Source organism: Mus caroli, unplaced genomic scaffold, assembly GCF_978045245.1.
Source record: "Mus caroli unplaced genomic scaffold, Mus_caroli_1 scaffold_15, whole genome shotgun sequence".
NCBI classification, from domain to species: domain Eukaryota; kingdom Metazoa; phylum Chordata; class Mammalia; order Rodentia; family Muridae; genus Mus; species Mus caroli.
The window spans coordinates 96,612,283-96,639,236 of NW_028227270.1; the positions used below are offsets into that span (position 1 = coordinate 96,612,283).

The window sequence follows — 26,954 nt, forward strand, 5'->3', positions numbered from 1 at the left end:
CTGCACATGCCTGATGCCCATTGCTGTCCTTTGCCATGGTGACAGTGAGGACAACCTTACTGGGATGCCTGTGTCCTGCCCTGCAACCTCCAGAGCTGTGAGCTAAGTAAACTGTAGTGGAGCATCCATATCCAGGTATTCTGTTAGAGCAACATAAAATGGACTAACAGACTACTACCTCAATCTTAGGAATCAAGTCATAAACTGAGTCTCTGGATGTATACAGATAACCCTCCCCTGTTTCTGTACCATCCATTCCATGAACTTAAGTTCACTAGAGAGTTCTTCCACTCAAGCTGGACCTGACAGCTTTGAAACTAGAGTCTTTCTCTGTTATCTTGTTTCCTAGTGGGACCTGGAGCGTCTACTTCTCCATCAAGGCCTTCATCCTCTGCTGGTCCAGAGGTTTGAAGAAGGCCCTGAGCCTATTCTCTCTCAAGACTGAGTCTCACTGCAGTGTCCCTACACTCAGACAAGGTTCCATATTAGTCAGCAGAGACATGGTTCAAAGCAAATCAACTCAGATAAGACTCGCCATCCACCTATAAGCATAAGAAACACTGCATACATCCAACAGCATATGGCTTTTCTGCCTTCTTATTTGTTTCATTTGAATGAAGCCTAAGAAACCTGTACGTTTGCCCAGGCGGTCATTTTGTGCATACCTCAAATCCTAATACTTAGGAAACCAAAGCTGGGAATCACAAGTCTAGGCCAGGCAAGCTTGGGTTTTGTATTAAAATATTATATAGAGAAAAAAAAGGCAGGGAGAGGGAAGGGGAAGGAGGAGGGGGAGAAAGAGAGAGAGAAAGAGAGAGAGAGAGAGAGACTCTTAGTCATTGAAAAACAATTATGTTTAGTCACTGAGTTAGTTCCTTTCCTCACTGCAGGGACAAATACCTGACAAAGCAGTCACTATGACTCACAGTTACAAGCTACAGTTCATCATGGTAAGGAGGTTACATCGTGAGGAACGTGAATAACTGGTGATGTCGAGTTCACAGTGTGGAAGGAGGGAGAGACAGAGACAGAGACAGAGACAGAGACAGAGACAGAGACAGAGACAGAGACAGAGACAGAGATATGGATGCTGGCTTTCTGTTCACTTCCTCCAGATTTAGGCCAAGATCCTACCCCACAGGAAGGTGCTGCCCAGAAGGAATACCTTTATACACACTGCCTAGATATGCTTTTGAAGTCTAGACAAGTCACTGATCAAGAGTAATCGCCACAGCCATGGAGCCAACATCAGAAGGCTCTCTAAAGAAGATGTTTGCAGGGCTGATCTAGTATCTGATGATGTGACTGGTCTTATCAAAGGAGAGTTTAAAAACAAGATCACTGTGGACACATCCGTTCACCAATTAAAAATTATGTCACGACACAAGTCTTTTCCATCTTCTCTCCTTTACTTGACCATGTCTCTTCATCCTAACATGACAGATGCAACTAATGTTTCATGTCAAAAATGTTTTCAGAAGTTGCAAATCATAGCATATTTGGAAAACAAAATAAAACTATATCTTCATGAGCAGCAAAACATTGCCATTAAGTTTATACATTCTTTTATGGTCATTCAAGATGTTAGATGCTCACACAAAAGGTGTTTCTGTTAAACAAATGTTTAAAAAAAACTTGTAGAAAAAAATGAAAGAATAACAGGCAGTATAAGGCACGTGGTTAGGACAAGCCATGGTCAGGGCACGGAGACAGCATCGTTAACACACACCTCCAGTGCTTTGTCTCTCTCCATGTACCTGTGGTTTTAGGAGAATTAACTTCTGAGCCTGGCATTTGCAGTCTTAGCACTTGAGATATGGGGGCAGGATGCTCAGAAGCTCAAGGCCATTCTCAGATACACAGCAAATTCAAGGCCTGGGCTACATGAACTTCTGTCTCAAGTGTGTGGTCTGTGGGGTGTGTGTGTGTGTGTGCGTGTGTGTGTGTGTGTGTGTTTGTGTGTGAAGAATTTTCTTCTCAGCGTTCTGTATTTATCCTTGTCATTCATTCATTCATTCATTCATCCACTAAGCATTTATTGACAAGACAGCCCTGTCAATGACTGTACTGAGGTAGCAACCGTGTCGTAATGTGACCTAGCCTCCTCATGTTGACTGCTTTAAAAAAAAAAGATCTTAACACAATTATTAATTTTTCTTTGCAAAAGTAAATAGTATTTCCCCTTGACCCTAAGGTTTCAACCTGCCTTTCAAATGTTACCAACTAACCATGAAAATTCCAAACATTCTCTACTCTAAAATAGTTTTAAAGATCTGTTTATTTTTACATTTTGCGGATGAATGTTTTGCCTGCATGCATGTATGCACACTATGTGTGGGTCTGTTGGATCCCCTGGAACTGGGGTTACAGATGGTTGCGAGCCACCCTGTGAGCCACCTCTCCAGCCCACCCCTCTTAAAACTGATAAACCTTTGTTACCAATTCAAATGAGATATGGCCTAGTTTTTCCTGTTCCTGCGGTAGCAGGTCTTTTGCCCACTCCCCAGAGGAGGTTGAAGGACTGAGGCCCAGCACCCTCAGACTGGTTTCACCCACAACAGGCACTTTAAGTCTGACAATCCTTTTTGGATATCTTAGGTACTGTCTCTGTTGCGATCCAATATTTGATAAGAAGCAACTTAAAGGGGAAGAGTAGATTTGAGTGTATACGCGAGCTAGGGGCTACAGTCTGTCATAGAGTGTGGGAGGCATGGAGGCAGCAGTGTGCGGTGCTTCATGTCATGTCTGTGGTAGGAAAGCAGAAAGATGACAGAATGTGGGCTATGATACGAATCTCAAAGAACCACTTCCAGTGACCTATTCTCCCCAGCTAGGCCCCACCTAGACCTGCCACCCCTGGGGATCAAGTGTTCAAACACAGGAGCCTGTAGAGATGATTTGCATTCAAACCATGGCACTGTATGCATTGTGACTGTGACTTCTCCCCTGCACACAAGAAGCAGATGCACGGTAACTTCATCGACCTCTCGATTCTCTACAAGTCCTCTGCGTTTTTGTCTTATTCTTTCCTTCACACCTTTGAATTCTATTCCCTCATGGCCTCTTTCTTCTTGGCCAGACCACCTCTCTTCTTTGTAGTCTTAGGTAACGCATAACTTCAATGGCATCTTCTACGGACTAAAATCCATACCCACACCCAGGCTTTACATTCAGACTCTAGACACATTCTTCTAGCTGCCCTGTATTCCTTCCAGGTTAGAATGACTGCTATAGAGAAAATAAATAACAACAAATGCTGGTGACGACAGAGGGGGAAAAGGATCCTTATACACACACCGAGGTGGGAATATGAACCTGGTGCCATCCTATGAAAATCAGTATGGAGGTGCCTCTGAATACTAGAAATAGAACTAACATATGACCCAGCTATATCACTCCTGGGCATACACACAAAATACCCCATGTCATCATCGCACAGAAACCTTGCACACCCACAGTTAGTGACCCATCATTCCACTAGCCAGGAAGCAGAACCAGCTGAGATACTCATCAAGATCTGGGTGGGTAAGGAAAATGTGGTACATGGATCAGTGAAATTTTATTTAGCCAGAATGAAGGATGAAATTACATTGTTTCCAGTAAAGTAGATAGAACTACAGGGGGTTTTTGTTGAGTAAAATAAACCAGACTCAAAAAAAAAAAATCAACATCCTGTTTGTTTTCCCCAATATAAGAAACACACATGCATATGCCATGCATGTAGAAGTGGGAACACGTGAAGAGAGCAAGGGATCTAAAGGGAGGGGAGGAACAAGAGAAGATAATAGTGGAAGGGAGGTAAAATTTCATGTTTTATCTCATATGCAGGATCTTGATTTTATATACTCTATCTATCTATCTATCTATCTATCTATCTATCTCCTATCTATCCGTATGCATGAGTGCATATGTACTATAAAACCAGCAGGGGAACTATTTTGAACAAGGCATGGACCAATAGAAGGGAAGTAGGGAAACTATACAATGATAGATACATATGAAAATCCTCATGGTGGAGCCTATTATTTTGTAAGCTAACTAGAAATACTATTATTTATTATTTATTTATTTATTTATTTTTCAAGATAGAGTCTTCCTATGTAGCTCTGGCTGTTCTGAAACTCACTGTGTAGATGTTCAGAGTCACCCTCAGCTACATCGTGAGTTTGAGGCTGGCCTGGATGGAATACATGAGCCCTTGTCTTCAAAAAGATCCTCCAAGCACAGCAACTACAGCAGCGTAACCAGCTGTGGAAAGACCCTGCTCCACTTCTTCCCTCTCAGAGGCATGCTTATTCTAGAACTTCTAAAACGTCTCCACTCACCTTTCCCTCCCAAGATGTTTTTACCTGATCTTGGGGACATAGGTATAGAAAGCAAGTGTAAACACCAAACATTAACTGGTAATAAAACATAAAAAAACTTACTTCAAAATAATCCATTGTTTCTCACTATTTATTAAAGACAAAAGAAATGTTGCACACTAAGGACCAGGGTGTACTTGTTTACTTTCATAGAAAAAATGAAATCTTGGTACATACCTGAGCCTACACATACAGAGGACGTTGAATAGTTTTCAGAGTAGATTGATATTTTGGTTTTATCATCATCAATGTAAGAGTGCCAATTTATATAGCAAGCCTATATAGAGATTTATAGATAAAGCACCAATTTATATAGGTTTATATACAGAAGAGGTATATTTGTGGCCATTTCAGAAATTATTGGAATTCTGTACTACCTTAGTCAAAAGTCTTCGAACAGAATTTGTTTGCTTTTGTTTTTATTTGTGTTTTTCAAGACAGAGTTTCTCTGTGTAGTCCTGGATGTCCTGAAACTCACTCTGTAGAGTAGGATGGCCTCACACTTAGACTTCACCTGCCTCTGCCTCCTGAAGAACTCAGGGACCAAAGGTGTGGCCGCTGCCACTCAGCTCAGTACTTATTTGTTTGTTGGTTTATTTACTTATGAAACTCAAGTCAGTAATTAAAGCAGCAAACTTTCAAATTAAACATTCTAGCACAGTACAATCTAAAAATACACTAGTGTGGTCCGTGTTGGGGAATGTCAGCGGGGAAATATTAAACACCTTCATTTTCTGTAAGGAAAGTGCTCTGTTTCTTTAAGAGCAGAGACCCTCATGTTGCAGTAAAGCACTGCACTCATAGCACACAGTAGGTCTCAATGCCCAGATATTTTAGCAGCAGCATTGGTGCTGTATGGTATGCCCACCCCTGTGGAGACCCAGGGCTGCAGTGAAGCCGTGTGAGGCAAGGTGGTGAACGCAGAAACCCCTCGCACTCACCTCATTTTTGACTTGCTGTTAACTTTGGTTCCTTGTGCCTTCAGAAGTCTTTCACTTTGCACAACCCCATTCTGAGCTCCATTAGCACCTGTGGGGTTGCAATCCGTAGTGAAATGAACTGTGGCCTATTACACAGCATTGATGGCTCTAATTTCTCAACGCGGCAGGTTTTTATAATAAAAAGTAGATTTGCCTCAAGGCTGTTGGGAAAGCTATAAGGCCCTATACTTTAGGGACAAGAAAAAGAGCCCTTCTTCCCGATAAAGTGTAAAAAGAGTGCGGACAGGAGAGAGAAATTGAAGGTGCATTTGAATACATGCCATTCCTCTTGCTGGTCCCACCACTGAATGTGATACTGGGTGTCCCTGTCGTCATAGCGCCACTTTAGTCCAACATCAATGCAGAGGCTACTGAAGGTTCTTCCTCAACACCCATGTGTTGCTCAAAATTCCTTGGTATCTAAAGAACGAGGGTCTGGATATTCAGTGTGGTGCAAAGGGTCCGTCACAGTTTCAGGCCCCGTGTCTCACACCAGGCCCCCTGTACCCTGGCCACCTGGACACTTGCTACTTGCCATCCACCCTGGTTCCTTTGCTGTCTTTTCTGCCAGGTCCTTTGCCCTGTGCCCCTCCCTTAGCATACCTTGGTCTTTGCGGAAGTCCTCCTGTTGCCCCCAGTGGGAGTGTCAGTTCCTCTGAGGCCTAACCAGTTTCAGGGCAAATCTTGTCTCCCTCACTTTCTCCTTTGAGACCTGTCGGTGTGTTCATGTTCAGAGCTGGACACTGTGTTGCGTGCTGGGATACAATAGAGGAGTGATGTGGCATCTGGCCTGAGGACCCTTGGAATGCTGAGTCTAGACACCTACAAGCAGCTGACACCTACTTCATACAGGTTTATACCAGCATATGACAGAGGCAGCCTTGGGGCACAATGACCTGACTCCTGGCACACCTTCATGATACACCCTTAAAAGATAGCAGAGCACAGGCATTATTTATGGTGAGCTGCTGGTCTGGGAAATTCTGATGGCAAAGATCAGATTTAATTTCTGTTTTGGGGACTAAATGTGAAATGCCCCCACAGTTTACATATTGGAATGCTTGATCCCCAGCAGGTGGCACCATTTGGGGGAAGGTTATGGGACCATTTGGGTGAAGGATGTTGTCGTTAGACAATGATCACTAGGCTTTTGAGGGCTATAATCCAATCCCGCTTTTTGTTCTTTCTGCTTTCTTATTCAGCAGTATGTAAAAAAAAAAAAAATCGTTCTACAACTTCCCACTGCCAGACAATGGCCCCAGCAGCCATGTCTCAACACGCAACCCCTCCCCTTCAGAAGGCAGCCCTCCAATTTACAGACAGGGGCTCCAGCCACCATGCTGTAAGGTCTCGCTGCTAGATAAAGGCTCCAACCACAATGCTGCAAATCCCACTGACAGAGAGGGGCCAGTCACCATGCCTTCCCACCATCATGGACTGCTGCTGTGAGCTAAAATAAATCTTCCCTTCCTTTCATTGTGTATTTTTTCACAGCAAGATGGAAAGAAACAAATAGTCTCATCTAGGATTACCTCCTCTGGGATAGTTCATCACATACAGAAAGTACTTTATGAGGTTCAGCTTAACAGGCAATTTCCTCTTTAATTTGCACTGTGATTTACAGCTGTCAAACTACTTTCTGTATGCCCATCTCATCCAGTGCCCTAGGACAGTGGCTCTCAATTTTGTCTGTTTCAGTTTTATTTAAATTTAATTTCATTTTCTTTTTTTTTATTTGTTATGTGTACAGGTGTTTGCCTGCATGTATGTCAGTGCACCACGTGTGTACAGTGAGTGTGGAAATGAGAAAAAAGAGTGTCGGAAAGCCTGGGACTGGAGTTATAGACAGTTGTGAGCTGCCATGTGGGTGTGGGAATCGAACCCCTGTCCTTTGGAAAAGCAGCCAGTGCTCTTAACTGTAGACCCACCATTCGAGCCAGTCCCAGGCTTAGCTATCAGATTCATAAAAATCCCAGTGAATTGGTAGGACACTATCAATTCCCTTTGTCTCAACTTTGTTCCAAAGAATGAGCTCGGAAGTTCACGGCAGCATCTGAGTAAGTTGAACTTCCAAAGTTCATTTGTAAATCAACTGTTTGGAATGCATGGTGGGCATTTCCACAGAAGCCATGCTTTATACAGTGATAAAGCCATCAAGGTCTCCCAAGGAGCCTGGCTAGCATGTGAGATAGCAAGAAATGCTAACACAGTAGGGAATCCCAGAAATTCCCAGAGACTATTTCCTGGGAGCAAAGCAAAGAAAGACAGAGGCTCCTGGGAGTGGGCGGGGCCCAGCTGTCACCAGGCAGGAGATGTACAGGCGGGGCTTGCCCCTCCCCATGGAAGCCTGAGTGGTGAGGTAAGGCCAGGAGAGGGGGTGGGGTGAGAAGAGAGGTCAAGGGAGAGGTTGAGGGGATAGGTAAGTTACCCCAGTACTCAAGAGGCTGAGACAGGAGAATCCAGAGTTTGTGGGGAAAGAGAGAGCGAGAGCGAGTGAGAGAGAGAGAGACAGACAGACAGACAAAGAGACAGAGAGAGACAAAAACATAGACAGACAGAGACAGAGAGAGGGAGACACAGAGAGAAGGAGACACAGAGAGAGAGAGAGAGAGAGAGAGAGAGAGAGAGAGAGAGAGAGAGAGACAGAGATAGAGACAGAGACAGAGACAGAGACCCTATCTCAAATTAAAACAGAACAATCAAAAATCCAAAACATTTCAAGTCAAAACTGAGCAAGAAGCAAGGCAGGCAAGTTTTGCAGATATGGTGGTGGGATTCTGAGTTCAATCTCAGTATTTTCAACCGAGGCGAGTGGAGGTTGGGACTAAGTTATTTTTGTTACTGCAGCTTTTAGGTTTTGAGGAGGATTGATTTTTGGTAGACCTTGTTACTGGGTCTGGGCCATGTGAGTTTCAGGGTTTATTTGGACTTCTTAAATTTAATGCTATGTCCTAGACTGTGGAGGGAGGAGATCGTATGAATCATGCAAAAATGAGAAAGAAAGAAAGTAAAAACAGAAGATTTCCTCCCATTTTTGCTCTCTATACATTAATTGGACCAGCATTTTTGGAACGCTTGCCAAGTCTCTATCTAGTGCTACGAGAAACATGGGGTGGGCTGAGGTGGATGTAAGAGGATTCCTGCCACTGAGGAGCACATGGGTCCGAGGGCAGACACTGATGCACACAAAACGATGGCCGTCTACACAGGTGCAGATGCGTTAGAATGGGTGTGTGCACACGATGCACAGGAACACAGAGAAAGGAGGGCTGTCTCTGCTGGGCTGGAACTTGGGTTAGCTCTCTCTACAGTCAGCTTCTTGCTTTCCAGGTGTTCCTGGAAGCCACTTCCATTAGTTCCACTCCTTGTTTTCTGAAATTTGCTTTATTGTTTTTATTTGTCTCTTTAAACAATGACTTAAAAAGGAAGAATTTCAGGCTGGTCATGGTGATGCCTTTAATTATTACACTAGGGAAAAAGAGGCAGGTGGATCTCTGAGTTTGAGACCAGCCTGGTCTACAAAGCAAGTTTCAGCACAGCCAGGGATACACAGAGAAACCCTGTCTGGAAAAAATTGTAAATTAAGAATTGGGTATTCATATACATACATATATTTGAACACATGTGGTCTCTTCTACTGTTTGAACATGTCCTCAAATCTGATATGCTGGAAACTTGGCCCCCAAAACAGGGGTGGCTAGGACCACATCCATCACCATTGTAGAACTACATTTGCTGTGCTGCAAAGCAGGTCATCAGAATGTCGTCAGGTCTGCGTCCTGCTGTGGGGGAAGGAACTGTGTACTCTGGCTGTTTTAACTGCATCCAGCACAGCCCCTTGTTTCCTGAGACTAGATCTCTATGAGCATTACACTTTTATGTCTTTGGAATCTTACAATATAAAGCATATATGATCTAAAACAAGCCTTTTAAAAAGTTGCACACACTGTATAACGATGAACTCAAAATGAACTGAAAACCTGACTCTCAAAGCTGAGGCTACAAAGCCATAGGGGAAAGAGAGATAGGTCTTTGTGAGAGAGAGTGGATCACAAAGTGTTTCTTGAAGATGACACCAAAACACATGTCAAAGGAAAAACAAGAGAAAACAAATACACGTCAACAAAGTGAAAAACGTGCAGTTCAAGGGACACTATTAAACAAGAGGGCAGCTCGCAGAAAGATACTATTGGCAAATTGCGTATCTGAAAGAGAACTCTGTAATTATCAGTAAGATGTGATCCGATTTTAACTTGAATGTGAATTTGAATAGACATCTTGAAGAGCAAGAATGGATGCTGAATTGATGTCAAAGTCTGCAGGAAAGTGCTGGTCAACACCCAGTGCCAGGCTAGACTGAAATAGTAACGAGCGGCAGCAGGTGTGGGAGATTGGAAGAGCCTGTATTGCTAGAGTGGAAGTGAAATGACGTAGCCACTAAGGGAAACAAGTTTACCTTTCTTCAAGAGCAAAATTGCCAGATGCATCACAGTAGGACCAGACAATTCCCTCCCTAAAGGTACCCAAGAGAAACAAAATCACATGCTCACACAAAAGAGGGAAAGCTGAGGTCATAGGGCATTTCTCCTAAAAGCCCTCCCTCAAATGGAAACAACCGCATAGTATCTCTTGGATACAATAGGGCACTAGTTAGTGAGGAGAAAGCTAAAGCCATCAACCGTGTGTTATGACCGGGAGCCTTTGAAATATTATGCAAAGTGAACTATTATGCAAACCAGACAAAAAGGTCACTTATTGAAATGTATGACTTCATTTATATGAGATGAACAAAATATGCAAGCCTATAGAAACAGAAAGCAGATTAATGGTGGTTTACAGTTGAGGTGAAGGGAAGGAGGAATGGGGAGGAGCTACAAACAGAGGTGTGGCTTCTTTTAGTTTGGACGTGATGAAAAACCATCAGCTCAGTAATTCTAGCAGCCATATTAATATAAGCCATGCATAAACCACTAAGTTTTAAAAGGGAAACTATATAGTGCTTGAATTCATCTTTTAACTTTTATTTATTTATGTGTGTGCTTGTCTGTTTGCCTGTCGATCTGTCTGTCTGTGTCTGCATGTGCACTTGAGTGCAGGTGCCTTTGGAGGCCAGAAGAGGTCATTAGATTCACTAGTACTTTAGTTTGGGGTTGTGGGGAGATGGGGGTGGTGGGACAGTTATGAACCACCCAAGGTGGTTGCTGGGTCTTTGGCAGAACAGGAAGTGCTCTCAACTGCTAAGTCCCTGAATTATATTTTAATAAAACCATATTTTTTCTTTAAAAGATTCCATATCTTATATCCACAGAGAGGAAGTTTCAAGACTGCTAGCTGCTCACTTATCCAAGGGCGATCCAATTAAGTAGCAGTCTGTCGTCAATCACTGAGAATTTTTTATTTATTTATTTTCTTTTCTTTTCCTCCCCAGAGGTGAGCAGCTGGGGTATGTTCTCTGGCATGGGTAAAGTGTTCATTAGAACAGAAAAAAAAAACATTACATCCCACTTACTGCAGAGCTGTCAGCAACGCTCACATTACTTTCTTGTTTTCTATTTTTTTTTTTTTTAAGAATTGCTAAATAAGTACAGACACCCGGAAGGAAGCCAGAACGTTTGATTGTAAGTTAGTGATTTCTTTCTCAGAGGCTCTTCCTTGGTGGTCTGAAGACAATGGGTGGTCTTGGGAAGCCAGTAGGTCACATGTCTGTTACTCCACTGTGCATAGGGTGAGTGGGGGATGCATGAGGTAGCAGTAGACTATAGACTGGATGGGTAGCAACTGCCCTGCCACAAGGGCTGTACCTCCAGCATTAGGGGACTGTGACCACCTAAGGCCAGCTGTTCCCATTGGCTTCTCTTCTCTTCTCTTCTCTTCTCTTCTCTTCTCTTCTCTTCTCTTCTCTTCTCTTCTCTTCTCTTCTCTTCTCCTCTCCTCTCCTCTTCCCTCCCCTCCCCCCCCATCTCGTCTCATACTATAGCTCAGGCTAGCCTATAATTCATTCTAGCTTGGGCTGGCCTTAATCTCACTGTGATTCTCTAATTGCTAGGATTACAAGCATGACAATTCTTAGCCAGCTTTCCCAATGTTAGACATGGAAACTGGACATTTGCTGTCTGTTAAAATTATATATACATATGAAATATGATTTTATATATGTGGACTAAACAAAACCTCTGTGGGCCGAGTTCACACCGCAGACTGCAGTGTGTGAGTGATGCCATAGGGGCTTTCTGCCCTGGATCTTTGGCACAATTCACATAAAAATCCCAGTTAATGTTGAGACGATACTTGGAATCCGTCTAGTTTAAGCTCCTACCCTGCGTTGTCTTGTCTTCTGCAACACACAGACATTCTGAATTTAAGGATGTTAGTAATTCAAACCAAAAACGTACTATTTCTTTGTTGGAAATAAGCAAACAAATAAACAACCTTGTGGGCTGGGGATCCAGATGAGGGGATGGGATGAGTCAAGTCCAGGATCCTACGATATGAACCAGAGGAGGGGGTGGACCAAGGGGGTGTGCTTAGGGTATGAACCAGTGGGTGGGATGGATTAAGGGGTGTGCCTAAGGACATGAACCAAGAACGACTTCCATGGCAACTCACTTGTTTCATTGCTCTGGAGTGATGCTCTCTATTGCTGAGACGCTAGTATTTTTTTTTTTTTTTTAGAGATATAAACATTTATTTCACAACTTTGCCATAATTTGCTAAGGAGACATGTACTGAGGACATTTAAATCACTGGGGTGACCGATGCTGAGACTTTCCAAAGAGCAAGGATCAGACGCACCATCATACTGGCCAGCTCCGCTTCACTTAGAGCCACCTCCTTTCTTGGGGCCATTAGTCCTTATTTCCTGCCAGATTTTCACTAGAGGCTCCCTGTTCTTCCAAATGATTTCATGTCCATACGTGATATACCATATTCCAAAGAGAGCTCCCCCAAGATGAGCTGCATGATCAAAAAATTTCCATCCCAGGATCATCCCAGCTGTATCCATGGCAATGATGGCTTTTAAGGCATTGCCCGCTGTGAAGGTGAAGATGGGGAGGAAGATGATAGCGAGCCTCCCCTCTGGGATCTTGGTATAGACAGCTGCAAGCACAGTCATGATTGCTCTCGATGGATGCTGGGTTGGATGTAAAGTATCTGATCATGGTTCGATGCAGGGACGGCACTCTCCACAAGCAGAAGACAAGGACATTTGCAGCTATGATGCCTGTCCCAGTACGCTGGCCATCACTTAGGCTATTCCACCACTTGTTAATCTCCTTTCTGAGGTTTCCCTCCTTTTGTGGCCATATGCTATCCAACCAGTCAGCTTTTATGCCATCAAAATAACTCTGAACCCTGGATTTCAGTGATTCATATTGCCAAATAGCAGCTGACCCAAATGCACAGCCTGTGAACCCAATGGTGAAGAAAAAGGACTTCACGAGAGTTCTTATAGGATAGGGGGAAGGGTAAAAGACTGTTTCTTCCAGAGGCGGGATCAAGGCACTTCTCTTATATGCTTCTCCACTCGACCCTGTGTCTGATCTTCGAGGTTCAACCTTCCTGGGTGCTTTTCTAAATCCACATTTTTGCTGAGCAAACAAGTTAAACCTGCGTCCAAGCAGCCGCGGGGCCTGGGTCGCAGAGAGCTCCCGGTAGCCGCCACCCAAGGGAGGCGCCCACGCTGGACCGCAGCGCCAGCCTCGCTGTACCCAACCTTGCAACGCCATCTTCCCAACCTCTGCCCCACCATGTAGTATTTTTTTTTTAAAGACACAATTTGTTAAAATGCATGAGCAAAGTTGGAGCCAAGGTTTCCAGAATTCCCTGAAGGAAACAAAATTTCTCACTGGGAGCAGAACTCAGAATTTATATCCAAAAGTGGCTCCTTTTACCAAGGACGGAGTGAAGACCTACATTAAGTGAAGTATTCCATTAAGGAATAGCTAGTGTTTGTGGCTAAATCTCAACACAGCCCAGATTCCTTCTCAGGACTCGAGAGACTATGTGACTCACAGAATTCAGTTCTTGGAGATATATGATGACTAAGAGAAATTAAATCAAAAGGATCAGGGATTTGTTTGACTTCAGAATGACTTTAACAGAATAACGAGATAACACACATAAGTTATCTGTAATGGCAGTCAGCTGGAGACCCACGCTCCTGGAGACAGGCATGGTGTGAACCTGGGGACATGATCACATCCCCTTGTGTCCCTCTTCGTAATGGAATCCTATTGATGGCCGCTCATAAGTGCCTGGTGGGAACAGGTATTTTGCTGCATCCATTTGGAAGGGATGCAGGGAGCAGCAGAAGGTGGGAAAGAAGGAGGAGAAATGGAAGAACCAAGCAGCCACCAGGTCTAGCTAGTCTGTTCCAGAGTCGCTGAATGTCCTGTATAATTTCCTTGCAAAATGACCAGGCTTTAATCCTTTCAGCCAGGTTAGTGGGCATGAAGACAAAAGCAGGACCTGACAAGTCCATGGAGTTGGCTGCGAGATTATGCTCTTGGCTCCTGCTATTGACTTTTTAGTTGCTTTCTTTGGTGTAGTACGTACACATATTTGACAAGCCCAAATAAGAATAAAGTCCGGGCAGGAACAATGACCCCTTATTAAATGCAGAGATAGTTATGAGTCACAAGAAGTCAACAGAAAGCCTCAGTTCCGGTAATTAGCTTTTTTTTTAGTTTTTTTTTTTGTGGTATTTGATTTTGGTCTTTTTCTTTAATTATGCAGAACTGCCCAAAGTATTGAAATGGCAGGCTGGAACATGCTGCCTTCCGCAGGGGAGTAGAACTTCTCAGCCCTCGCCACTCTTATGAGCCAACCACTAATTTCATCCTGTCTCTCCCCTAAATGGAGTTGGAAACCTTCTAAGCCTTTTGTGTGAATCCAGGGGTGCTGGAAAATAGTCTGGCAAATTCTGACAAGCATCACTTCAAGAGTACATTTATGCTTTGGCTGAGAAGCCTGAACCAAAAGCTGCTGGGTTGTCATGGCAACAGACATACACACGCACCCGCTTCTGAAATGATACTACCTTCCCAACGGGATGGGCTGTGGAAGGCAAAGCTGGCTTATCCACGCGCTCAGAAGGGACGGTGCTTGAGGACCCTGGTGTGGTGTCACAGGGCACGCTACCCTGTCTAGCTCGCTCACTGTCACCAAATTCTCAGTTTTCCTTCAAGCCCTGTGAAATTGATGCCAAACAGCAATGTCTGATTGCAAAATAATGACTACTCCTTCCCAAAATGTTTTCCGTACTTTTCCACAGAGGTTTGGGGTATTGCTCTCCTACACTGAAGGGGAACATGGACGAGCCGGAAGGAAGCCCACCATAGCAGGAAGTGAAGTTGAGCAGGACTAGGAGGCCTTCCTTGGAACATAAAGGTCCCAAACTGAGCAGTTAAGTCATCACTCACTCTGGTAGTTCCTGAGGAATGGAGTATCCACAATAGAATGGAACTCATATGTGAAAACAACAGCCAACAATAAACCCACACAGGAGAATAGCGCACGCGGAACGGAAGCTAAATTCCTGAAGGTGAGCCTCAGCAGGTTACAGCAGAGGGGAAGGGGTGGAGCGTGTCCCTTCCATTAGGCTTGAAATGAAACCACAGGGACCTATTCATGAGAAGCAAAATTAGCCTCCAGTTCCATTTTTGTGACATTAGCGGTGGCGGTGAGTGCTCCACAGCAAGACTTAATTGGCACTAAACACCTGAGAGGAAGGAAGGTAGAGAAAGCACCTGGGTCTTAAATGATAAGGTCTTCTTGAAGCTGGGAACATTCTGTACCTAGAGATGGAGCCAGCGTTGCAAGCAACCCGAAAATCAAAGTCCCATGTCTGTTGGTAATAGTGGATTCATCCCATTTTTTTTCCCTCTCTAGACCATAAATATTTGAGTCTAGATTCTCTGAAGTTAAAGATCCCAGTCCCTCAGTTCTATTTTTTCAGTCTTGTGATTAGCCAAAATTTTTAATTCCAGTTTTAATTTTGGATGTCTAGAAAAAGTTTTAAAACCTAGGGAGAAAGATACTCTCATTGTGTATGCCTGGTGTTACAGTTGGATTTGGTAAATACATATGGTGCAAGGAAAGAACTAAAGGAGCCTGCTTTAGAAGACGAATGGAAAGGAAATCCAGCCAGCTGTCAAGTGTTGGGGCAGAGCATAGGGCCTGGAGTGGTGTTAGAGGAAAAGACACAGACCCTTTCTAGGCAGAAAAAAAGCTCTGATGCTTGTCTCGGTTCCCGTTCTCCTCTGTATTACATCTACCCTGTTTATATTATTGTTCTGTTTTTGAGACAGGGTCTTAATGTAGTTCAGGCTATTCTTAATCTTGCTATGCAGCTAAGCGGGGACCTTGAATATCTGATCCACCTCTGCAATTGCTGGAACTTCAGGTTATGACACCACGCCCAGTTTTATTCTGTACTGGAGACCAAATGGAAGGCGTCTGTGTGCACAGTCTATTAACAGCGGCTGCCTCTGCTCCCTAACCTTGCGGCCAGTTCAAGTGCGAGCATTTGAGATGCTCCATCGCTTTCTCCGCTGGTAGCTATCTATCAAGTCCTTTCTCAAGATGTCTTCAGATGCCCTTCCTTCACAAAATTCCCTCCACACCATGTCACCTGGGCATGACTTCCCTGTCAGACATTATTTGTTCTCCGGTGTTACTCTATCTAGTGTGAAGAGTTACCACATAGCTAACTCCTGAGAGCTGGAATCTGCTGAAATGGACACCACTGTATGAGCTCAGTGGGTTTCACCCAGCCACTGATGGGCAGGCAAGCACTAATAGAAAATCTGAAAGTTACCACTCTGCCCTGGGGCACCCAGTCTCAGCAGGACTAAGCACATCTTCTGTCACTGAAGCCCAACCAGGAAGTCCAGTTAGGGGACGGGGAGCCAATGACAGGCAACAGAGTCAGAGACAGCCCCCTGTGCAACTGTTAGGAGACCCACATGAAGACCAAGCTGCACATCTGCTCCAAAAGAGTAGGGGGGCCTAGGTCCAGTCCCTGCATGGTTGATGGTCCAGTCTCTGTGAGCCCCATGGGCCCAGATTAACTGACTTTGTAGATCTTCTTGCAGTGTCCTCAGCCCCTCTGGATTCCTCAGTCCTATCCCCTAATCTTCCACAAGTTCCGCCTGATGTTTGGCTGTGGGCTTCTGCATCTGTGTGTCCATCTGCTGCTGGATGAAACTGCTCAGAAGCTAGGCTCTCCTTCTCTGAGAAGGGGTGGGGGGAGGATAATGGAAGGAGGGACCTGTAAAGGTGGGACTTGGAGGAGAAGGGACTGCAATCAGGATGTACAGTGAATAAGTAAATAATAAATAAGAAAGTCTAAAAGTTCTGAAAACTCCAGAGCTCTTCTCTGTGAGGTTTGGAAGTCATAGAATCTTTCGAACTCGCATTTCTGCTTCGACATGGACGTATGAGAGTCACTGGAAAGCAGAAGTCTGTGACTAAAGTTCCCATTGCACTCAGGGAAGCCATTGTATCGCATTCATGTATTTGGGGATGACATCAATTTCCCTTAACTGCTATGCCCCTTGTTAGGTTTGTGAAATACCACTGTGGTGCCACCTTGTGGCCACTACCCAAAACGCTTACAGAATCTTGTACTTGACCATCACAGAGGTCTTGGCTCCTCACATCAATATTTTTATATTTAAAAAATAAAGTGAAATACAGCCTTGGAAAATCCTAAATCTAGAGAGAGCTTTTACAAGTTTTAGCTGAAGTGAACCCAGTGAGGATTCATAATAGTTACCATGAAAGTAAAATTAGAGTTTGTACTTGATATTCGTTGCGAGATTTCCCTCAACATCATTGGGCTGCACGTCCACACTGTCTCTTAAATAAAACTGGCCACTGCTCTGCAAAAGTTGCCATAGTCAGCTTATGCTAATTAATTCTTCACGTGCCGTTTAACTTCTTTTTTAAACTTGTATCCCTAATAATTTTTAATTAGTAGTAAGATCTCCATTGAGATTAGATCTTGATCAGGAAGAGGGATGGAGGGGTGTGTGTGTGTGTGTGTGTGTGTGTGTGTGTGTGTTGTGTGTGTGTGTGTGGTGTGTATGTGTGTGTGATGTATGGTATGTGTGTTGTGTGTGTTTGTATGTATGGTGTGTGTGTGTTTGTGGTATGGGTGTGTTGTTTGTGTTTGTGTGTGTTGTATATGAGTGTGGTGTGTGTGTTGTTTGTGTGTTGTGTATGAGTGTCGTGTGTGTTGTTTGTGTGTGTGTTGTGTATGAGTGTCGTGTGTGTGTGTGTTGTTTGTGTGTGTGTGTTGTGTATGAGTGTGTGTTGTGTGTGTGTGTGTTGTGTATGAGTGTGGTGTGTGTGTGTTGTTTGTATGTGTGTGTTGTGTATGAGTGTGTGTGTTGTGTGTGTGTTGTGTATGAGTGTGGGGGGTGTGTGTTGTTTGTGTATGTGTGTGTGTTGTGTATGAGTGTGGTGTGTGTGTGTTGGGGGTGGTGGTGAGTAGCACAGGGCATGCTCCATGCCTCCTGGCCATCCCCATTCACAGATCCTGGTGTTCCTGGGGCTGGTGGGAGTTCTGATTAAGAGATCTGATTAAGGTACAGTCATGAGAAAGTGATTCAAAAGCTTCTATTTATTTAGCTTTAGAATTGTTCTAGACAAAGAAATGGAAAGAAATGCCCTTGGCATTTACATTTTCTCCTACCTGGAAATAGTACTTGAAGTTTCTATAGAAATTCTCTACTGAATAAGAATGCTCTGGAAAACAGGGGAGGGGGTGTGGGGGTGGTGGGTGGAGGGTGGGGCACTAAGGATACTGACAGTGGGACCACTGTCAAGATGAGCCTGGTCTGGTGGTACATGCCTGTCATCCCAAACTTGAGAGTTGGAGGCCAAAGATCAGGACTTGAAGGTCTTCCTTGCATTGCTGTCTCAGAACAAGAAAATCACAAAAGGAGGAGAACAGAGGAGGAAGTTCACCGCCCCTCCCCAGCCCCCACAAGCTCCCCAGGCAGGTCAAAGCCAAAGGTCCGTATGTCTTAACCTGAATGTCTGAGCTGGAAAGCTGTTTCACTCTTCTAAAAATAAATTAAAGCCAAGGCTGGACCCTGGGCTTAAGACTATGCAAATTAAACCATCTGAAGGACAGCCTGGGAGGGGGTGATCTGTGGAACTCCTCCCGGCTTTGGAAACGTTGGTTTTTGACGTCAGTCATCCCCAGTTCCTGTGGTCCTTTAGTGAGTTCCGGCACGTGGGAAGTTGTGTTTCTTTGTAGGGGACTGAAGCAGGGGTGGGTTTTGAGGTGTTGGTTCAATCCATGGGCTTCTGGGTTTCCAAAGGATGCTACATTTGCCCTCAATGCCAGCGTTCAGAAAACAAATTGTTAAGTGTAGACATCTTATCTTGTGTGGGATTAAAAGCCACAGGGATGCTCGGTTTTTCTAAATAACAAGTTTGTTTGTTTGTTTCATGTAACCAGGGCTGGCCTTGAATTCTCTATGTAGCTGAGGATAACATCTAAAGCCTGATTTTTCCTTAATTTCCTGGTGTGCTATATCATAGACATATACCAACCAACATGCCCAGTTTATACAGTGCTGAGATCGAACCCAGGACCTTATATATAAGTAGGCTAACAACTACTCTACCAAAGGAACTGGTTACATCCCCAGCCCACACATGAACCATTTTTGCCTGCATGCAGGTCTGTGTACCACACGTTTATAGCGCCTGTGGAAGAGAGCATTGTCTCTTCAGGGACTGGAATTACAGATGGTTTGAGCTGCCATATAGGTGTTGGGAGTCAAACCTTGGTCCTGGAGGAGCAGCCAGCAGAGCTCTTAACAGCCGAGCCATCTCTCCAGCCCCAAGGGAGCCACTTTTGAAAGCCTTTTACTCAGCAAGATAGTTCTATAAATGATTGTTACTTACAAGTTACAGACTGAACAAAACCACTCAGAACTCCATAAAAGCTTTAATTTCAGGCTACTGTGTGCAGAAAAGGGGGGCATTATTTTACTTCCATTTATTGACATGGTGATGGGGGTCCTTCTGTTAGATATTTGCATAGCTACAATATGCAGAGAAGACAGGGTTGGGTTTCCCTTGGTAAGGCTTATGATAATGTACATGGGTGATCTAGAGTATATCTGTGCTAAGCAAATGAAAACCAACCGCAGGGCTAGGTGTGAAAGGTTCATGTGTAATACTGAGTCCAAGAGACTCACGCAAGGGGACTATCTTAAGATTTAGGTCAACCCAGGCTGCATAGTAAGGACCAGTCCAGCCAACGCTGCAGAGTTAGGCCTTGTCTCATAAAAACAAACCAAAATGGAATGAAAAGAAGAAAAAGAAGAAGAAGAAAGAAAGGACAGAAGGCAGATTGCAGACATGAGTGTTCTGAAGGATTTTAGAAGTTCAGCATGGCAGCCATCGAGGCAGTCACTATAAATCCTTGGCTTTCCTTCAAAATGAGAATTGCCAGAACCTCTCAAAAACTCATTATTCTATGGTGGTTGCTGTACATTTGTCTTCTCTTTTTGCTCTACATTTTTTTTTTCGAGACAGGGTTTCTCTGTGTAGCCCTGGCTGTTCTGGAACTCACTTTGTAGACCAGGCTGGCCTTGAACTCAGAAATCTGCCTGCCTCTGCCTCCCGAGTGCTGGGATTAAAGGCGTGCACCATCACTACCCGGCTACATTTTTTAAAGTTAAAAAAACCCAAACATATGCATACTTCTCAAAACCTCATTTGTATGAATTCTATAATATGAATTGTCACACAGTGATTTTCGAATTGGTGACCATTCCCTGTAAAACAGTGGCCCTCATCTTAAAAGGCCCTGGACAATTTCAAATAGAAAAAAATAGAGAGAGAGGAAAGTCTTAAGGATATGGAACAAGATTGCCTCTGAAATGAAGATGGCGAGAGCCAAGAGGCTGGAGGCTGGGAGCTGGAGATTGCAGGCTGAGGCTGGTGGGCAGGAAGCTGGGAGATAGAGGTTAAAGGTCAGGACTGGAAGCAGGAAGCTCTAGACTAGAGGGTGAATTCTAGGGATTAGAGGTTAGGGGCCAGAGGCCAGTGGCTGGAACCTAGAGGCTGGGCTAAAGGTTAGAGGTGGAGACTGGAGGCTAGGAGCTAGTCTAGAGGCTGAGACCCAGAGAATAGCAGCTGAAGGCTAGAGGGGGCAGGAGCCAACTAAGGTTTGAATCTCCAGGAGACCATAGTTAAGGAGGGCAGTTTCATTAGACACTTCCTCTTTTTCTTTCAGCTTGTGTGTGCGTACGTGAGTGTGTGCATGAGTGTGTGTGTGTGTGTGTGTGTGTGTGTGTGTGTGTGTGTGTGTATGTGTCACTGCATGGATGAAGGTTAGAGGACAATCTGTAAGAGTTGATTCTCCCTCAGGGGACAACCAGTCTTGAACTGGTTGACTTTCTCTGCAAGATAAAGAATTAAAAGGCAGGAAAAGTCTGAGCACAGTAGGTAGAGGTAGAGACATTGCAAACACAGCAGAGAGTAGCAGACAGAGTCAGCGGTTAAAGAAAGACGTTTATTGGGGGGAGGAAACTCACAGGTACAGCAGACACAGAGGGAAAAACCTCTCTGCAAAGCAGAGGGGACGGGGCTCAGATGCAGTCTCTCATCTGGGGCTGGGGTTTAAGCATCTTTGATGGGCCCTCCTCTCCTAATCTAGGGATGGTCAGGGTAAATGACAGGGTAGCTGAGAGGTCCACAACTTTGGTGTAAACATCTGGCTTTGAACTTGTCTGACCAGTCCTTCAGCATGCTGACCTCACTGGCTGGAGAAAAAAAGCCTGCTAGTCTTTGGTTTTAAGCTGCCAGGCTTTGGTCTCTGGTCAGAAGGGCAAGGAAGAAGCCACCATCTTGGAAGTTGACTTATCCTTATTACTTATCTGTCTTAGTCATGGCTCCTCTCCCTATCTGTCTGTCTATCAGGCATCAAATGCCTAGTTTGTGGTGGTTTGAATGAGAATGGTCCCATAGTCTCATGGCCGAATGCTCGGTTCCCAATTAGTGGGAATGTTTGAACACTGTTAGGAGACATGGCCTTGCTGGCGTAGGGTGTGGCCCGTTGGAGGAGTTATGTCACTGGGGGTGGGCTTTGAGGTTTAGGAAACCCAAGACAGGTCCAGTCTCACTCTCTTTGCCTCCTGCTTGCTGATGAGGATGTAAGCTCTTAGCTATTGCTTCCATACCATGCCTGCCTGCCTGCTTGCTGCCACACGATGACCATAGACTAACTTTCTGAAACTGTTAAGTAAGCCCCATTGAAATACTTTCTTCTGTAAGTTGCCTTGGTCATGGTGTTGCATCTCAGCAATAATAACCCTAACTAAGACCTAGTCCCTCAGGTCCCAGGGTTCAAATTCAGGTTGTCAAGCTTGCCAGCAAGCATCTCTAACCACTGAGCCTCCTGCCAGCCCATATTTTACTTTTGAAGTAGAAAGTTTAAAAAGAATTTGAATGGCTCTGACAAACTATTTCCTCGTGCTTTATCTTCATGCAAGGACTTACTCCATGTGCTTGGCTGCACTGACAAGGCATCAGAAGCCCAGAGAAGTGACATGAAGTATCAGGACCCTGAACACAAGCAGTCTCCAGCCTTCTCTAGGTCTCAAAGGGGCAGAGTTCAAGGGTAAATTGCAAATAACCCCAAAGTTGGAAAGGAAGGCCTACCTGGGGAGAGTCGGGGCCCAGGGCCTAGTAAAGTATAGACAACTGTGCTGGGGCTTCCATTTCCTCCAACATATCACAGAAGAAACGGTTCCGGGTTATATGTTGTGAAGGAAGTAGGTCATCACATCCTTGGTTAAGCTACAAAAAGTACATTAGGCGTGGACTCTTGGGCACGAGGTCCCATGAGCTCAGATGCAGTGTTGGACACTGAACTGGGTCCCTGCTCAATGTGAGGGATGGGCCTTTGCAGATCTTGGAAGTGATGGGTCCAAGGCACAAGAAGGAGCTTAGCCAGAGACCTTGGTAAACTGGCTCCGCAGAGATTGAGCCTTCCCACCTGCTCTCAGATCACACAGATGGCTCTCTTAGGAAAGGAGGAAGCACTAGCTGAGCCCAGCCTGAGTTGCTGAGTGACCACGCTCTTTCCTCAGTGGACCCCACTCCTCACACTAAAAGAAATCCCTGGCCTCAGACTAGATGCTCTGAAATGACTTAAACCGGTGGCCAGTCTTCCCCATGCTGTTCTTAGGGTCTGACAACACTATCTGTTCCTGACCTGCTCACAGGACCACCCCTAGGGAAAAACAGAGGGCTCTTGGACTCTGCCAGTGAGTGGAAGGTGGAGCCTCTAATTAACTAACTAATTAATTACCTCAGTTTTCACATGAGGAAAAGGGAGGCGCTGCAACCAAGCAAGACTTCCAGCTTTGTAATCTGTGAGTTCACACATGAAGGACAGAGATAGCAAGTTTTAATTATTTTTACTTTCAGGTTGACACATTAGGCCACACCATCTGGTCCACACTGGGGTCAAGAACTGGGGGGAAAACAAGGCTGACCCCATGCAGGAGGAAGAATGGAAAGACTGAGGGTGGATGTCCGGGACTGAGAGGAAGCAGGTTAATACGAGAGCCAGCAGGGGCAGGAGAGGACTTGACCAGAAGAGAAATGGATAAATGTTTTAGTTTCATGACTGCCTTGTGATAAAATACCTCAACACAAGGAAGCTTAAGAGAAAAAGGTTGCTGAGCTCACAATTCCAGTTTACAGTCCGTCATATGGGGACGTCAAGGCAGCAGAAACCTAAAACAGTCACACCAGTTAAGAGCAGAGAATACACGCATAGTTAGTTCTTTTCTCTACTCTTACACTCCAGGGTGTGGACCTAGGCAATGGTGCTGATGATTTTCAGGGCAGGTCTTCCACCATCTATTAAGATAATCAAGAGACACTGCCCACCATGACATGCCCACCTGATCTGGGGAGCTTTCTTCCTAGGTGATTCTAGACGGTGTTAATAAGAAAATTAAAATTAGCCATCCAGCTTCGTTCTAGCTGTAGCCAAAAGAACATAGTTGACTGTGTTAAGTGGATGAGGCCCCTGGCTGATGTCCTACAGAGGCCTAGTGTCAGAGCAGGGAGTGGATCAGGGCTCTGACCAGTGTGCTTACAGCCTCCTCCTACCTTCTCATGCAATGCAAAAGCAGGTGCTGCTGTGGAAAGAGGAGAACTGTGTATCTCATCCTGAAGATGGTGGCTCCCATCTTAAAATTAACAGACAACTTCGTTTTCATAGCAGAGAGCAAGTAGAGGTGTCCTCTGGGCATCTCTAACCTTGCCAGGCTCCTCACTTGAGCATTGGGTTAGAAGCAAAGATTTGCTTAGCTACAAGCTTTCCTCAGGAAATCATGGTGTTCTCGTGCTCTTTTGTTCTGGGTGCAGGCTGTAACTGTTTAAGAAGAGAACATACAATAGATCCCAGCAGGAATTAAGGAGAGAAAATGGAGGGGGAAGACGCTTTGCAGCCTCGGAGTGTCCATGACGCTCAGGGCTAGGTCAGCCTCCAGTACAGGATGACTCTTCCTGCTTTGTATCCTCCACCTCAGCTTTGCATCCTCCCTCTGAGGGGGCCTCAGTGCCCCTCCCTCTCTGCCTTTCTGTCAGCCCTGCTCCAGGCTACTCAGCTCTCTCCTGCACTGCTATGTAACTGCATCACGTCACACGGAAAAATGCACACGGAGTCAAGTCCAATACGTCATGAAGCACAGTCATTTGCAGTCATTTGCTACTAATTAACTGAACCATCTCGATGTGTCTCAATGATGACCTCACAGTATCTGTGAAGGGTGGTGGGACTCTAGGGACATTTAGTCACTGACCTGCCCACAACTCCCTCTGGACAGGACCAGAACCAGAAGTAGAATGGAGGTGCCTGAATGTTGGGGGGTGTTCACTATGACAGTACCTGTCTAGCTGTGCTCTTCGATATTACTACCCGCGCATAATTATATTAAATATGTCCACTCTATCTAATTCAATATAAAACATATCCAATATTCTCACTCTATCTAATAAGGTATCTGTTGTAAAATATAGATTGTAATAATCTAGCCATGAAACAAAGGCAGAAGTATCACACAGGAAACAGACCATCGGCTGAGGAGTGCTCTGAAGACAGGTGGCCACTGACGGCCACAGAGGAGTATGGAGGGGAGGGGAGAGAACCCAGACCCTTCCTGTTGTGACCACAGATGTTTTGTCAGTTCTCAGGGCTGAAACTCAAAAGTGAATTTTGCTCTGATACCTCATGGATAGGGCTGAAAAAAATTAGAGGATTGTCACAAAGGTTGGATGGAAAATAGAGAAGTGTGCAAGCATCTACAGCTTTGAAAGCACTAAAACCAGGTTTTCTCAGCATAGCAAGGAAATACTATATACTCAGGTTATCACATCACAACTCAAAAGAGCCAAATTGTGAACTCAGTCTAACCAGCAGATGAAAGGCCAAATTAAAAGTGTGCGTGCGTACAGCGGAATATTATTCAGCCATAAACAATAATGAGATACTTACATAGTTAAGTTGTTATATACTATGAAATGCAGGGGGTCAGAGGCCATTAAAATAAACCAGACCCAGAAATACATGTCCTCTCACACTTATGAAAGCTACAAAAGTCTACCTGGAAATAGAATACTGATTACTTGAGATTGGGAAGGGTGGGAGAGGGTGGGATGGGATGGGATGGGGTCTTTGATCACTACACACTGCATGCACATGGGGAATATAATGCCAAGCCACATTAACATGCATAATTAATACATGTTAATGGAAAAATTTAAATGTAATAAAATATAATAAGGGCCTGTGAAATGGCTCAGCAAGTAAAAGCCCTTGCTCCTAAGCTGGGGGACCTGAGTTTGACCCCTGGAACTCACAAAGTGGAAGGTGAGAACTGATTTCCATACAATGTCATATGACTTCCATATTGGTATCATGACATGCCCCTGAACACAATCAATCAATCAACCAATCAATGCAATTTTAAAAATTAAAATAAATTCATCAGAAGATTGATTACTAGGAATGTATATCTTTGATACATCAAATATAATAAAATGTTCACACAGAGTCACACCTCAGATTTTTCTTTCCTTGCCCTGGATGGCTCTTCCAAAGCTCAGGTCTGAGCTGCTACGGTTCAGTTCATGAAGATTTCTAAAAGTCGAACGTTAAAGGTTTGGCCTGCTGGGTTGGTAGTTCAGGGAGATGGTAGAACCCAGGGAAAGGCCTGATGGGAGGTACTTACATAGTTAAGGAAAAGCCCTGGAAGAGGTATATAGGACATCAAGCTACCCCTGAGACAGGGTATCATGTAGCTCAGGCTGGCCCCAAACTTGTTACATGCCTAAGGATGACTTTAAACTCTGGATCCTTTAGCTTCTACTTCCCAAGCGACTGAGATTACAAGCATGTATCACCAAGCCCAGATTCTCAGCCCCTTCTCAGTTCTGTTTTTACCCAGGCGATGCTCTCCCAGCCCCTCAACAGCATAAAACAAGAGGGCCAGCCTACCCTCAGCTGTAGTCTCCAACACTGTGAGCCACAGTAAGTCTTTTTCTCTACTCATGGCTTACTGAAGGTATTTGTTACAGTAGTGGAGAGTTGACTAACATTCACGCTGCTCTCCACTCCATTTGGTGATGGAAACAGGTGCCAAGAGACCCGTTCTCAAGCACAGAGACATCTCTAGCACCCGAGAAGACAGGAATCAGTACAACTGCTCCTCAGAAATTGGAAATGGAGTTTCCAAATGTCTTCATGTGATGAGGGGTAAAAGGCTACCCCTGTTGGAACGAGTTTAGGAGCAGTAGTTCCTGATAGTAGATCCACACACCCTCTGCATACTATCCTGGCCTTTTGAACAGCCACGTGATCTTTGGAGCGACATGGGGGAGGGGCAGGTTGTATCACTCTGTGTGGATAATTTCATGGCTGCTTCTGTTTCTACCTATCGCAATCCCCCTTGTAGGCTCATTTGATACCTTTGAAGTCAATCAGATTAGAAACATTCAAACTGTGTTAAATGCTCAAGCCTTTGGTTGTACAGATGTGGTCGTTGTTTCCTAAGGTCATGGTCAGTTTGACAAGATTTGGAAGCACCCAAAAAACACACCTCTGGGTGTATGCATAAGGGTGTCTCCAGAGAGGTTTAACTGCAGAAAGAAATATGTGGAGAACAGCAAGGCTGTGGTCCTGCACGGATTAAAGTGGAGCCAATGGGCAGAACAGTAGTCTCTGCAGACACAAAGTGACCCGCTGCCAGCATGGCTTCTCTGCCATGGAACTGGGAGCCCAAACAAACCCTTCTTTCCTTAAGTTGCTAATGCTGGTTTGGTCACAGCAATGAGAAAAGTATCTATCCATGAACATGAAGAGGGGCTAAAGCTATGCTCTCAACTGAAAGAGAAAGTTGCAAGATGTGGTAGGAATATGATATGAAAAGAATTTTGAATATTTCGAAGAGGAAATGAGAGTACTTTACTATACAGGGTCTGTACTTGTGTGTGTGTGTGTGTGTGTGTGTGTGTGTGTGTGTGTGTGTGTGTGAAATCCCTTCCCTGCTGGGGATTGTACCCT

At 44.6% G+C, this 26,954-nt stretch overlaps 1 protein-coding gene and 1 pseudogene across 1 annotated transcript in view; both read right to left on the minus strand.

Annotated features, from left to right (window-relative positions):
• The window catches only part of Ripor2 (RHO family interacting cell polarization regulator 2), a 223,839-nt gene that overhangs the window by 189,542 nt on the left and 7,343 nt on the right, over positions 1 to 26,954 (minus strand). The window lies entirely within an intron of this gene.
• Positions 12,014 to 13,089, minus strand: LOC110308566 (presenilin-associated rhomboid-like protein, mitochondrial pseudogene; annotated as a pseudogene).